Raw genomic sequence first — 13545 nt, forward strand, 5'->3', positions numbered from 1 at the left:
GGGGGGGGGGTTGAGGGCACGTCCCTGCCACCACAATCCTATAGGAGGAAAAGGGCATCTCTCAGGGCTCCTTGGTGAGAACTGCAGCTTCCTCGGCTTGGCCCAGATCTCACTGTCTCGTCCTTCCCCAGGGTCAGGGCTACCATGAGAGTCCATGCCTGTGGCCAGCAGGGGGCCATGCTGGAAGGCGGACTTGGTCCAAGCACCCCTTAGAGGCTGAAAGGGATGAAATCTCTGCAGGGCTGCGCGGGGGCTTGTGCTGCAGGGAGGTTGGGGCTGGCAATGAGAAATACCAAGATGGGTCACGTCACCAGCCCTGAGGGAGCTCAGAGGCTCAGAGGCATTGAGCACCAGCTGGGAACTGAGGCGCCTTGGGGAGAGGAGGGCAAAGCCCGTCACACGAGCAGGTGGTCAGCAAGGTCAGGGAAATACCCTCGCGGCCTGACTCGAGCCCAAGTGTCTGGGCGGACTCGGCGAGTATGCAGCGGGCCCAAGGGGTGGGGGGCAGAGGTCTGCTCTGGGGGCTCCTATCTTGTTTTCTCACTGGCCTCGTGAAGAATTCTCTGTTTCAGAAAGACCCCAGATGGGCCCGATTAGCCAGGGCCAAGGCTAGCACGGCATCCGGGTGCTGGGGACCAATGACAGCCCCAGAATCGTGCCGACACCTTCTCAGTCCCATCAGAGGGAACCGCACGGGACGTGACCGGGAGACCTGTCAGCACCAAGCCGGAACACGGCGGCGAGCAGACTGACACACAGCATGCAGGGAGCGAGCGTGGAAGTGGGCGAGGGCGCCCGAGTACCAACCTGCAGCTCTCGGCCCGCTTTGCATTCTCTAACTCCTGAATCTGCTGCTCAGCCACCTGGAGCTGCTGCCTGAGCTTCTCCATTCCCAATTGACCTTCGGAACTGGCCTTCCAAAGCCCATCGAGCTGCAAGAGCTTCTGCTGGGTGGCCTCCAGCTGTGCTGTGGCATTGGCCAGGGCCTGGGCTTGCTGACTACACACGGCCCACAACCCGTCCAGGTGCTTTACCTTCGTCTCCGCCTCCTGCAGCTTGTTCAGGGCGTCCTCCATCTCCACCAGGTGCTGGTCCTCGATCTGCTCGAGCTTGGCCCGTGCGGCCTCCAGGCTGTTCTTCTGCTCCTGGGCCGTCCTGAACAGCCGCGACCTGAGCGTCTTCAGCTCAGAGGCATGCGCTGCATGCTCAGCCGCCTGCTGGGCCTTCAGGCTCTCCACCTCCTGCTGGTACTCGAACTGTAGCCTCTCGATCTGCATCTTGAGCTCGGCCAGCTCGGCCGCCTCAGCGCCCACGCCCTGGCTCACGGATGCCTTCGGCTCGCCCATGGCCTGTTGGTGCGGGGTGATGGCCGTCTCCAGCTTGGACTTCCACAGGGCGATCACGTCCGCATTCTCCTTGTTGGCATGGTCCAGCTTGGTCCTCAGGCACTCGTTCTCCTTGGCGAGCTTCTCAGAGGCCGCCTGCAGGGACTTCACCTCCATCTGGTGGGAAAACAAAATTTCCATGAACTTAAAACAGGAAGGAAAAGAAGCAGAAATAGAAATTTGTCTTTTTCAAACTGACTCTTTGGTTCGTCTTGTTTTAAGGAAAACCTTCTAAAAAATGGGGTTCTAAAGGATTTGATTTGTGCTGCTCGACTGAAAATCAAAGCTGAGGCAAAGGCATAGACCCGACTGTCAGAACGAGAGAAAAACGCTCATCAAGAACAGCCTCCAGCCCCAAGCAGCAGAGATGTGTCAGCCAGGCCCTGCCAGGTGCATGAACCCAGGTATCCCTGTCTGATTCGGAGTCTCCAGCAGAAGTGGTCCCGGCGGGGTTGGCCAGGCTGCCCCGCATCCTTGCCTGCACCCTGCAAGCCTCCGGGACCTGCCTGGGCTTTACCTCCAGGTCGCCTTTGGTGATGGACTCCTCCTCGACTCGGAACTGGAGGTCTTCCACTTTCCTGTGGGGGAGAGGGAGACGTTGTGAGGGGCGTCACTGCTGCGCCCCAAGAGGGCCACCATCTTGTAGATGCGCCTGACCCAGCCCCCGGCTCCACACACAGGAGGGCTGAGAGAGTCGGGGAGGGCCAGAGCGAGAGTACAGCAGGCAGGGCGTTTGTCTTGCACGTGGCCGACCCGGGTTCAATTCCCAGCATACCACTGTGGACCCCGGAGCAATGCCTGGAGTAATTCCTGAGTGCCGAGGCAGGAGTAACCCCTGAGCATCGCTGGGTTGACCCAGAAAGAAAAAAAAGAAAGTCAGCGAGTCCCCTCAGCTTCGAGCACTGGGTGGGACCCACAGGCTACAGGAGGAAGTTAGGCCGAGCCAACACCAGGTGCAGTGTCATATCAACCCTTTCTGCCTCGCAGCTAACAGAGGTGGTTAAAAACTGACCCGCGGCGCCTGCCAGTCCCTCCCAGCCAGCGCCTGTCCTCACATCAGGACAACAACTGAGCCCCTGGGGGAGAAGCAGCCAATGACTCGGGGGCGGGGGAGAGGGGGAGGCGGGGGGGGAGGGGCTCCCAGTGACTGTCGAGTTGGCATGTGGAGCTGAGGGGCTGAGCCAGGCACTCGCAGTGCCCCTGGGCACCACAATGCCGGGAGCCCACCTGAAAAGGCGGTCTCGGCCAGCACCCCGTGTCCATCTGTCTGCAGCCAGGCCTCAGCCCCGCGTCCGTCTGTCTGCAGCCTGGCCTGAGCCCCATGTCTGTCTGTCTGCACCCCGGCCTGAGCACCACATCCATCTGTCTGCAGCCTAGCCTGAGCCATGTCTGTCTGCTGTCGTGCCCCATGGGTACTGTGGGTTTCCTCCTGCCTGGGATTTCACCACAGGGACTCCCACAGGGCCCCACTGGGTTAGGACAGTTCCTTGCCACCCAGCACAGGCCTCCTGAATACCAGGCCAGGTGGACACAGCAGGGAGGGCCGGGGGTGGCTTGGCTCCACTGAGTTCCGCCCCCAGTCCTCCCGGTGAGGCCGTGCTCAGGACTGGGCACCCGTTGGTTTCTGGTTCTCACAGCCCTGGAAGGCCAGGAGTGCCCCACCCGAGGGAGCCCCCAGCTCCGGGCACGGCCTCACCTCTTCTCCTCCTCCAGCTGGTTCAGCAGCTCCACCTTCTCCCAGTCGGCCGCTTCCAGCATGGCCCGCAGCTCGTCGTTCTTGGCCTCCAGCTTCAGGACGTGCTGTAGAGGCAACGGCGCGTGAGTGGCCTCGCCCGCCCCCTACAGCCCTCTGTGGGCTGCCATCGCCATCTGTCACCACGGCAAGCTGAATGCATCTCCCACCTAAGCTACAGCGTTTCTGGAAGGCCAGAGGGGAACCACACCACGAAAGCACCGATGCGGACAACTCGGCACTCCCTAAACCCCCACAGGGCGAGCAGAAGGCGCATGCGATCAAACCACGCGCCGGATGCCACCGCAACGACGGCAGACGGGGACCCACGGCGTCTCCTTGCACCACCTGCACCAATCTCGCGCCCAGCCTCTACCGCAGGCGTCTCTCGACCCCAGCACTGCCGTCTGCACAGACGTCACCTGGTCGTGCCCGTTCCGGCCAGGGCCAGCTCCTGCTCTATCTCCCCCATGTGGCTCGTGGCCTTGGCCACCTCCGCCCGCTCCAGGTCCCGCTCGGCCAGCAGCTTCTCAATGTGCTGCTGCTTCTCCTTCAGCGCCTCCTGGAGGGCGGTGGTGCCGGAGATCTTGTGCCCGAAGCGGGAGGAGGTTTCCGGCAACTGCAAAGGAAAAAGAGACGTGAAGGGGATGGGGCCGGCCGACACGGGCATGCTCGCGGTGATCCTCGGCAAAGCACATGGAGCAGTGCTGCATCCTTGCATATGGGCCAGCGACTCTCAGCAGAAAAGTCTTGAAACCTTCCCGAAGATCCTTAGACGGGACCTGGGTTCCACTGACCTCGGGCCTCGTGGGAATCCAGAGATCTTCTGCAGAGCCGGAGGCAGCCCCCTCCACAGTCCGCTCTGGCCTGAGCTTCCTTAAGGATGAGCCCTCGGCATGAGCTTGAGGCCAGCTCCAGCATCTTCAGCCTTGCAGGTCCGTCAGGGTCTCCCTGGGCAGCCTGTCCCTTCTCTCTTCCTTTTCCTTCCAGCTCACCTCGCTCTCCCGGGCACCCGCCCCATGCCTGAATAGCAGTAACCAGAGACTCTTGTCTCTGGGAATGGCCCCGTGCCCCCGGGGGTCACTGGGTGTGACCCTATAAAAGACCCCTGTGCCATCTGCCTTCGAAAATGGGGGATGAGAGGCTAGAATGATAAAGTTGCGGGAAAGGCGCTGGCCTTGCACGCCGCTGACCCGAGCTGGATAACAGGTACCCACCCCATAGTGTCCCGAGCCCACCAGGAGTGACTCCTGAGTGCAGAGTCCAGAGTAAGTCCTGAGTATTGCTGGGGCATGGCCAAAGTCCAGGGAAAAAAAAAGGAAAAGTGGTGGGTGAGAATGAGTGAGGGCTCACGACCAGCGAGCAGGACAGCAAGGGCAGCTCAGAGAAAGACCAAGCACAAAGGGAAGGAGAGAAGAGGCAAAGACAGTGAGGAGGGGAGGGGAGTGGGCTGAAGGGCTGCGGGGACCGGGGGTCCTGTCCGTTCTATCCTGGGCTCGTGGTTGCTCATGGTCGCTCTGCAGACCCAGATCCCTCTCTGCACAACGGCCCCTGCAGGAGGGGACAAGGCGGGACCTGATCTTCATTCTTCGGGCACATGGTGGCGGGGGCTGCGGCGGGGGTGGCCAGGACTTCCGCTCCTTCTGCCCGGCCATCCCTGTTCCATCGCCCTGCTGCGGTCCAGCCGCAGGTTCTCTTGCCGCTTTCCCGCATCATCTGAGCTGCTGCCAAACGCCTCCTGACCGACTGGCCCAGCAGGGCCCAGGCTGTCCACTGCTGCTTTGCCTGCTGGGAGCTCTTGAGCCACCTGGTTCTGTCCGGAGAGCGGGATCATCCTTGCCTGTGCGTAAGGACATGGCCGTGATTTCCCGATACACTTAAAGTATATCTGGTCCGATTAAATGCCCTCCCCAGGGCCAAAGAGTCTGTTGGGGGGGGGAAGGTGCTTGCAGAGGTTCAAGATCCAGCACCATCAGGAGTGACCCCACCCCCCAAGCAGAGAGCCAGGAATAAGCCCTGAGCACCCCTGGGTGTGGCCCCAAAACCAAATAATAACTAAAATTTCTAGGAGCACACGAGCTCTCGGGCCAGCCATGCGCAGTGCTCCCGGGAACTGCGGTCAACTCGGATTTCAAGGGGTGGCTGGGAAGAGCTTGCCAGCCTTGGGGGTCTAACACCAAGACCCGGGCTCAACCCCCCTCCACCGGGAGCAGCCCCCAAGCACCACGCCTGGAGTCCCTGAGCACTGCCAGGTGAACCCCAAAGAGCAAAAAATAAAAACAAGGAAAGGCGGGCGGCGGTGTTCCCTGAGCCTCCTGGCTTGAGCGGGTGGGGCAGGCCAGATGCACGCGCTTCCTGGGCCCGAGACAGCTCCCTGAGGAAACCAGCACAGGAGCGATGGTCTTCTTTCAGCCAACTATGGAGACGAGACTGTGAGGTTCAGGCACCGGAGCAGGGAGAAAGCAGCACCCCTAGCATGGGGGGAGGCGCGTGCTGAGGGGCTGGGTAAGGTCGGGGCCAAGAGCTGAACTCAGGATGCTGATGCCAAAGCCTCTGCCCTGCGCGTGGTTTGTGAGGCCCCAGGCTCCATCCCAGCAAGGCCAGGCCTTCTGTGGGAACCTGGTACCTCAGAAGAGCAACTCAGCCAACAGACGAACAGGGAGGCCTCCACAGGGCACGCACGGACCCGTGTGCATGTATGTATGCATGCATGTATGTTCTGGTGGGCATATCTACACGCACCTGTGTGCATGTGCACGTTGTGTTTATGCATGTATGTGCCTGTGTGTGTATACCCATAAGCCTGTGTATATACGGTATGCACTACGTGTACATGTATGAGTGACTGTGTGTATGAACGCTTGTGTGTGCACTTATGGAATTATGTTGTCGAGGTATACTTCCGTGAAGCCACACAGAATCTTTCTATATTCCTGTCATAGACGCTAACGGTGATGTTCAGTTTAGGAGTGAGCTCCACCCTGCATAAAGATATGCAAGGCAGGGGCCAAAGAGCTGGAGAGCGAAGCCCCAGCGCTGCCCAGGCTCAATCCCGGAGGCCCGCCAGGAATAATCCCGAGCACAGAGGTGGGAGAAAGCCCTGAGCTCTGCCAAGTGTGACCCCAAAACAGAACAAAACAAGATAGCGGGGGGAGGCTGGAGATACGTCTCAGGCGTAGGGCTCTTGCTTGGACGTGGGAGGCCCCGGCACAACCCCAGCACTGCAAACGGCCCCTTGAAGCACTGTAGGGTATGGCCCACAGTCAAGCAGAGAAACAAAACCAAATTCCACAAATGGGCTGGTTCGCGAGGGAAGGAGAGGGGCTTCTGAGTCTGCTCCCCTCCTAAATGGTGAGGCGAAGGGAAGGAGGAGTCGGACGTGAGGATGCAGGTGGGTCAGGGAAACCTAGTGGTGGTCGAGCAAGACAGGACTGGCCCCAGGCCTGTGCCCACGGCGCGTGGCCTCCTGGCTCCCGTTCCCGTGTCATCTGTTTTGTATCTTCCGTTGCACACACACTCACTCCCTCCTCTTCCGCATCGAGGGTCAATGCACGGAGCAGAGGCAGCGGCAGGAAGCGCAGCCCCCAGCAAAGTCAGCCCCCCGGGACACACTCTCCATCGTGGGCCCGTTTCCCTGTGGACAATATCTCAGGGCACCCTTGCATATTCAGACACACTTTAGTGTTTATGACTCAGATAGACGTGAGGGGAGAAGCCACGAGGCCCAAGCTTTGAATTGAGGCACCGCAATGGACAGAAGTCGAGGCCACTCTGCATGTGGACAGCGGTGCAGAGGGACAGGAGGGAGCAGGGAGAGACGGAAAGAGCAAAGAAGCAAGATGAAGGGCCAAGCGTTCCCCAGAGTCTCTGGGCCCTGCTCTGACCCTCAGGCACCCCTTCAGCTACCCCACTTCATCCCTAAGGTGGCCTGAGGCCAGAGAGGAGCCCTGAGCACCCCAGGAAAGGCCCATCCCTGCTCCTGTCACCGGTGGTGGCTGGGAAGCCACTCGCCTGCCACCCGGAGCTGCTCAGCCCACGTGCTCCTGCTCCGCCTCTTGCCCCTGGGGCTGTGGGAGTCTGTGGGGGCCCGAGCACCCCGCAGTGGTGGGGGGCTTCTTACTAGTCCCGTGCGGCCGGGCCTGCTGCTCACGGATGAGGCCCCGGAGCTGACGGAGCTGAGCGAGGAGGCCGAAGGGCTGCGCTTCAGGCTGGCGGGAGTGGTGGCCATCACACGCCTCACAGCGGCCACCTTGCCCTTGGCCGGCGTCGTGGACGGGAAGCCGATCTTGGTGACTTTGTGAATGGGAGCAAACAAGCCATACTTGGGCTGACACTGGAAGTACCTGCGGACAACGAGGAGGGTGGGACAAAAACACCTTCGGCAAGAGACCAAGAGACACAAGCGCCGACCCAGAAGTCCACTGAGTCCCACAGTCTCACACCGCCACAAACGAACACGCTCCCACAGCCCCACATGCCCACCCACTCACACCCCGACAAACACACTCACACACGCACCCCAAACAACACTCCCACACTCTCACACTCCCACCCCAACAAACACACTCACACTCACACCGCAACAAACACACTCACACTCACTCCCCAACAAACATCATACCCTCCACCAGCCCACACTCACACACACTCACAACCCAACAAACACACACACACCCCAACCAACACTCCCACACATAAACACCACAACCAACACACACTTACACTCACACCCCAACCAACACTCCCACACTTCCCACTCTCACAGCCCAACAAACACACTCACACCCCAACCAACACTCCCATACTCTCACACTACCACCCCGTCAAACACACACACTCACACCCCAACAGACACTCCCACATGTCCACAGCCCCACACTCACACACACTCACTCCCCAGAAACACACATACTCACACCCAAACCAACACACACTCACACTCACACCCCACCGACACTCCCACACCCACACACACTCACACCCCAACCAACACTCCAACAGACCCACAGACCCACAGTAACACACATGCACACCCCAACCAACACTTGCACGCTCTCAAACCAACACTGATACGCTCTCACTCCCCCACAAACACGCTAACACCCCCACAAACACTCTCATGCCCACGCCCCCACCAACACTCTCACAGCCCCACACTCACACGCTCACATACACACTCCCTCATACATTGACACCCACACTCTCTCGCACGCCGCCCACCTCCACCACGCAAACCAAGGGCGATTCCAAGCAGCCTCCCTGGCATCTGAAGGGCGACAGCAGGCCCGGGGGGTTCCTGCGGCCCGAGCACAGCTGCATGTAGGGGGCCCCAGGCTGTCCCCACATCCCTGCAGGGTCCCCGAGTGCCAACGGAAGTGGCCCCGCCTAAGAACCAAGAGAAGTGGCCTGCAGTCCCCTCAGCGCCTCCCGGGCACCCTGCATGGCCCCAGGCTGTCTGGGGGGGCAGGGGGACCCACCTCGTTCCGGCCACAGCACCATCGTTCTTGCCCAGTGGCTTGTCCAGCTCTACGCCGCACCAATCCCCCTTGGCGAAGTCCGTCTCCCCGAGGAAGCGCACCACACCAGCCTCCATGCCTCCCACCTGCCGGAGGGATGGAGGGACGTGGGTCAGGCACCCTGGACTGCGCACAGCGCCCCCACCCCCGCAAACGAACATTCTGGCTTCAGAGTTGGGATTTCCTGAAGAAACCCCAAAGGTCAAGGTGCCATTTCCCCCCGCAACCCCTACAGGGTGAGCAGACACTGCTGCTCAGTGTCCAGGCAAGGCAGCGGCATTCACACCCACTCGCTGTCACTGGTGGCCTGGCTGACCAAACCCCCGGGAATCTCTGACCCAGGCCAGCCACCTGGTGTGGCGAGGGGGTCGCTGCCCCGTGGGTGTGGGAGCGGAGCAGTGGCAACCCCACCGCTGGAGAACAATTAAGCCAGAAACCAGCTAAAGGAAAGTGACTATGCTCGTATCTTAGCAGAGTTCGATTTTCCAGTTCTCCTTCACTATGCCTTGGCTTGACGCTTGGCTCCCGGGACACAGAGCAAAACAGAATCAAAGCGCTGGACAATGACGGGAATGCTGACAAACAGGGCTGGAGAACCAGGGGAAGGGCACTGGCTTTGTGTGCGACCACCCTGTGACGCCCCAAATAAAAACATCGAAAACCAGAGAAATAGAACCGATATCCAACTTTGTTCATTGGTTTGTTTTTGAGTCACAGTCAGAGTGCTCAGGGCTTACTCTTGGCTTGGTGCTCAGGGATCCCTCCGGGATGTGCTTGGGGGACTGTACATGGGACCAAGACTTAAACCCCGGGTCAGAGGCGTGCCAAGCATGACCCCTCCCCACGGCATGACCCCTACACCCTGTTTTGGCTAAACTGGTAAAACTGGCAGCATCCCCGCACGCATCCATCACGCTGGAAACTGCAGGACCAGGCGTCCCGGCTGCTCCTGCTTCCACCAAAACCGCGAGTCTGGAGGAACTGATGGACCAGACAGGCGAATGGACAGCCACCCGTGACCGCTGCCCTCGGCACTCACCAGCACCCGGTCCCCAAGCTTCAGCTCCCGCTCCCCTTTCTTGAGGGAGCCGGCCTCAGAGAGGTTGGAGATGGACTCGCTGGCCGTCCTGGTCAGGCTGCTGATGTGAGGGGTAGCCGGTGACTCCTTCGCGGGGGACTGGGGCACCTTCGCGGTGCTGGCAGGGGCCGGGGAGGCCGACAGGGGCGGTATGGCCCAGGCAGCAGGCGCTGGCTGCCGGCAGTTGGTCTCATCGTCGGCCTGCAAGCTCCTACTCAGCTTGGACGGCCGGGTGAAGATGCCCTTCAGCGGCTCACACTGGAAGTAGCGCACACCCGCCACCGAGCCGTCGTTCTTGCCGATGGGCTCGTCCAAGACGATCCCGGCCCACTGACCAGGGGCAAACTGGGTCTCCCCGAGGAACTGGATGAATCCAGGCTTGTTCCCGTTCACCCAGACTCGTTCCCCGACCTGGAAGTCGCCCACAAACTCCTCCTGCATCTCCGAGGAGGGGGCGATGGGGGTTTTCTCCCCAGGCATGGTCTTCTCAACGGGAGCAGCAGCTGGAACAGCAGAAAGGGTCAGAAGGGTCAGAAGGGACAGGAAGGGCCTGTGCAGGTCCAGTTAAAGTGTGCTTGGGGGAGAGGGACACCCAGCAGTGCTCGGGATACTCCCAGCCAATGACGGGGGCTGCTTGTGGCAAAGCCTGGCTGGGCCTGCCGTGAAGCGGACATGCTCACCTACCGCAGCATCCCAGGCCACAGTCATACTTTGGGCAGCTCAGGGGAAATCTTTGGATACACCCCCTGATACTACGGACCAAGCCAGGTGAAAGCTCGAACCCAGTGTCTTATTTCTGCTGTGTCCACTGGCCCATCTTCTTTTTATTTTTGGGGGGGAGCACCCCAGCCAGTGCTCAGGGCCTATTTCTGGTTCTCCGTTCAGTGTTACTCATGGTGAGGTTGAGGGTGGAGAGTCACATGGGGTGCCAGTTGCCCTCCCCACTGTACTGTGGCTTTGGCCGGCAATGAGGCCCTCTAGTCCAGGTGAGTCCACTTCCCTAAGCCTGTCCCCAAGCCCGGGCAAGGGAGCTAGCAGTTAAAAGGGAGCGGGTTGGTCGCCTCAGCTGTCACCGGTTGCCGTGACAGTAAACTCACAGAACGTGACACTCGTGTGTGAGAGCTGTCCCCAGAGCCATGGACTTGTCTACAGCTCAGGGAGCCCTTCCCGGGCGAGGACTCGGGATGGGGTTCCCGGGTGGGAATGAGTCTCCCTTGGCCTGGACTGAGCGCACTTACCGGCCGAGGGTGCCTTCAGGGCCCAGATCCCATGCTTGAGGATCTTGGTGGGGGACTTCAGCCCGCTGGGCCTCAGCAGACTCATGGTCAGGCGGTCAGACGCTGCCGCGGCCACTACCAGGCCCCGACCATCGAGCCCACTGTGGGGCCTTCTGAGGCACACTCGTTCTCAGGACTAAATCTCTGAAGAGCAGAGGAGAGAGTCTGTCTCAGGGGAGCGACCACAGCAGCTTCCGGAGCCCAGAGAGCTGCCAGTCTGGCACTCGCCACCCCGAGTGCGACCCCCAGTCTCCCGCACAGCCCCCTGAGCCCACCAAGTGTCATTCCTGCGCAAGAACTCAACCCAAAACAGACAAACAAACAACTGCCGATTCAGGGCCAGAGAGCAGAAGGGACAGGTACTTGCCCTGCGGGCAGCTGACCATCACGCCCTCCCTGCCATCACTCCCACCACCAAACACATTCAGGAGCCAGAAATCATCCCTGAGCACCGCGAGTGTCACTGACCCCCTCCCAGTCCACACACTGACGAGCCGGCAGGCGACTCAGCAGTGATGGCTGGTCTTCTGTGTGCGTGTGTGCGTATGTGTATGTGCGAGAGGCCCGGGGTTACATGTAGAAGCTAAGGCAAGCAACAGGCACACTTTTTTCTATGGGCTGAGAACTGCCAGGGAAAAGGGCCCAGCAAGACTGCGCCATGGGGGGCTGGAGAGCGATAGCACAGTGGGAAGGGCATTTGCCTTGCACGCGGCCGACCCAGGTTCGATTCCCAGCATCCCATATGGTCCTCTAAGCACTGCCAGGAGTGATTCCCGAGTGCAGACCAAGGAGTAAACCCTGTGCATCACCAGGTGTGACCCAAAAAGAAAAAAAAATTGCGCCAAAGGGGAGCGAAGGAGTTTTCGGCGTTTCCTACGTTCCTTGTGACGCTGCCCAAGTTGGATAACCACAAGGCAGTATTAACTCCATTTCTTAACCCACAGGACTGAGGCAGACAGGTAGATGGGGGAAGCGTCCCCATGGCAATGGAACTCCGAGGAAGTCAACAAAAGCTTCATGGCCACCAAAAGACCACCTGAGGGCACGGAACCCAAAGTCTGGTCAAAATTAACCCACATTAGGAGGCCCAGATCAGGCTGGACCCCCCGAGGGAATAGGAACAAAGCCCAGGAAAGGAATTTCTAAGAGGACCATGGACCACTCAACTCTACCCCCTTGGCAACCACCCTAGCAACAGACTCTAGGTAGCTAGAAACTCCCACCAGGGGCAGCCTGGGGAAATCCCTAGATTAGCCACCTTGAACTAAGGGAGGGCCCTCATGTGTGCCCGAGCCCAGGTACTGCTCTTGCCTACGAGGTCGGTCATGTGACGGGCTTCTCCCCTCCTGAGGTGTGGACTTTCGGACCTAATGCAACCTAGCAACATAACATGTTCAGTGGCTTTCTGCACCTCTGGAGAAGCCGCACTGTCTCTCGAGCGTGTTACTCCCTCCCTCCTTCCCCTTCCTAAAGGCCTCCAAATAAAATGTTTCTGCTTCATGCTCATCTCCTGAAATGCTTTCCTGCGAGGAGGACAAAGGCCCGGGGGCCTGAGGAGGTCGAGGATCGACTCCCTTGCCCTGAAAAGGGCAACCCCTCACTCCGGCCCAAGACCCCGGGAAGGCCTAGTGGGCGTCATGGGGCTGGCGGGGCTCATTGCACTCAGCAGTGCCAGCGCTCCAGCCAGTCCCGGGGGAGTGATATCTTCTCCTGTGCTTCTCATCAGCTCCCCATGAGGGCCCACTGACTTCAGAGTCATTCCATATTTCAATAGAGAAGTCCACAAGGGGCAGAGAGGCAGGACAGTGGGGAGGGCACTTGCCTTATATCCAGTTGTCCTGGGCTCGATCTCCGTCAGCACAGGGACGTTAGCCGGCCAGGTCACCCCTGGGCACAGCCAGGTATGGCCACCCCACCCCACCCCGCCCCCACCCCACCCAAAAATATATATATATATAACTAGTAAAAAAACTTAAACTAACTAAAGATTCAAAACTATCATACACTAAAGAACTGTTAGAGAAAAAAGCCGCCCCCACGCGGGCAGAAAGCCCAGAGACTCAGATTCACCTGTGTCACACTGCACTCGCAGCTTCAGTACTGAGCTCTGCCAAACAGGCTCGTGCCAGTCTCGTGTAGAGACTGAAAATGGCAGTTGGAGTCTAGAATGTTCTGAGGTAGAACTAGAATTCAGCAAGGAGGAGGGCATTATGGGCCATTCTTAAAGGGGCAGGCGCCACCCTTCGTGATGTCAGTGTCTGGCTGAGGCTCCGGAGGGCTGCCCTTGCAGACGTCAGCACTACATGGTCAATGAGCCTCTGGTCCCTGCGGGGCCCAGTTCTGGATCCCCGGGCCCTGTGAAAGTGGTTTCAGAAAACTTTTGACAAATGTTTGTCAGTTACAGATCTCCAACTGAGGTCATTCAGCATCCCCCGAGTGGGACCTGGACCCAGTGACCCTGCCCAGGGCCCCCCTCAGGAGCCGGGCCAGGAAATCTGTGAGCCGGGGGGGGGGGGGGGCGGAAGGGCAGAGCGACAGGGCAGAGGCCCTGAGCTCG

At 59.8% G+C, this 13545-nt stretch overlaps 1 pseudogene; it reads right to left on the minus strand.

Annotated features, from left to right (window-relative positions):
• Nucleotides 1–839: 839 nt before the first annotated feature.
• LOC130024558 (CAP-Gly domain-containing linker protein 1-like) lies at nt 840–11034 on the minus strand (annotated as a pseudogene).
• Nucleotides 11035–13545: the final 2511 nt, after the last annotated feature.

Source organism: Sorex fumeus, unplaced genomic scaffold, assembly GCF_029834395.1.
Source record: "Sorex fumeus unplaced genomic scaffold, SorFum_2.1 ptg000029l, whole genome shotgun sequence".
Lineage (NCBI taxonomy): Eukaryota > Metazoa > Chordata > Mammalia > Eulipotyphla > Soricidae > Sorex > Sorex fumeus.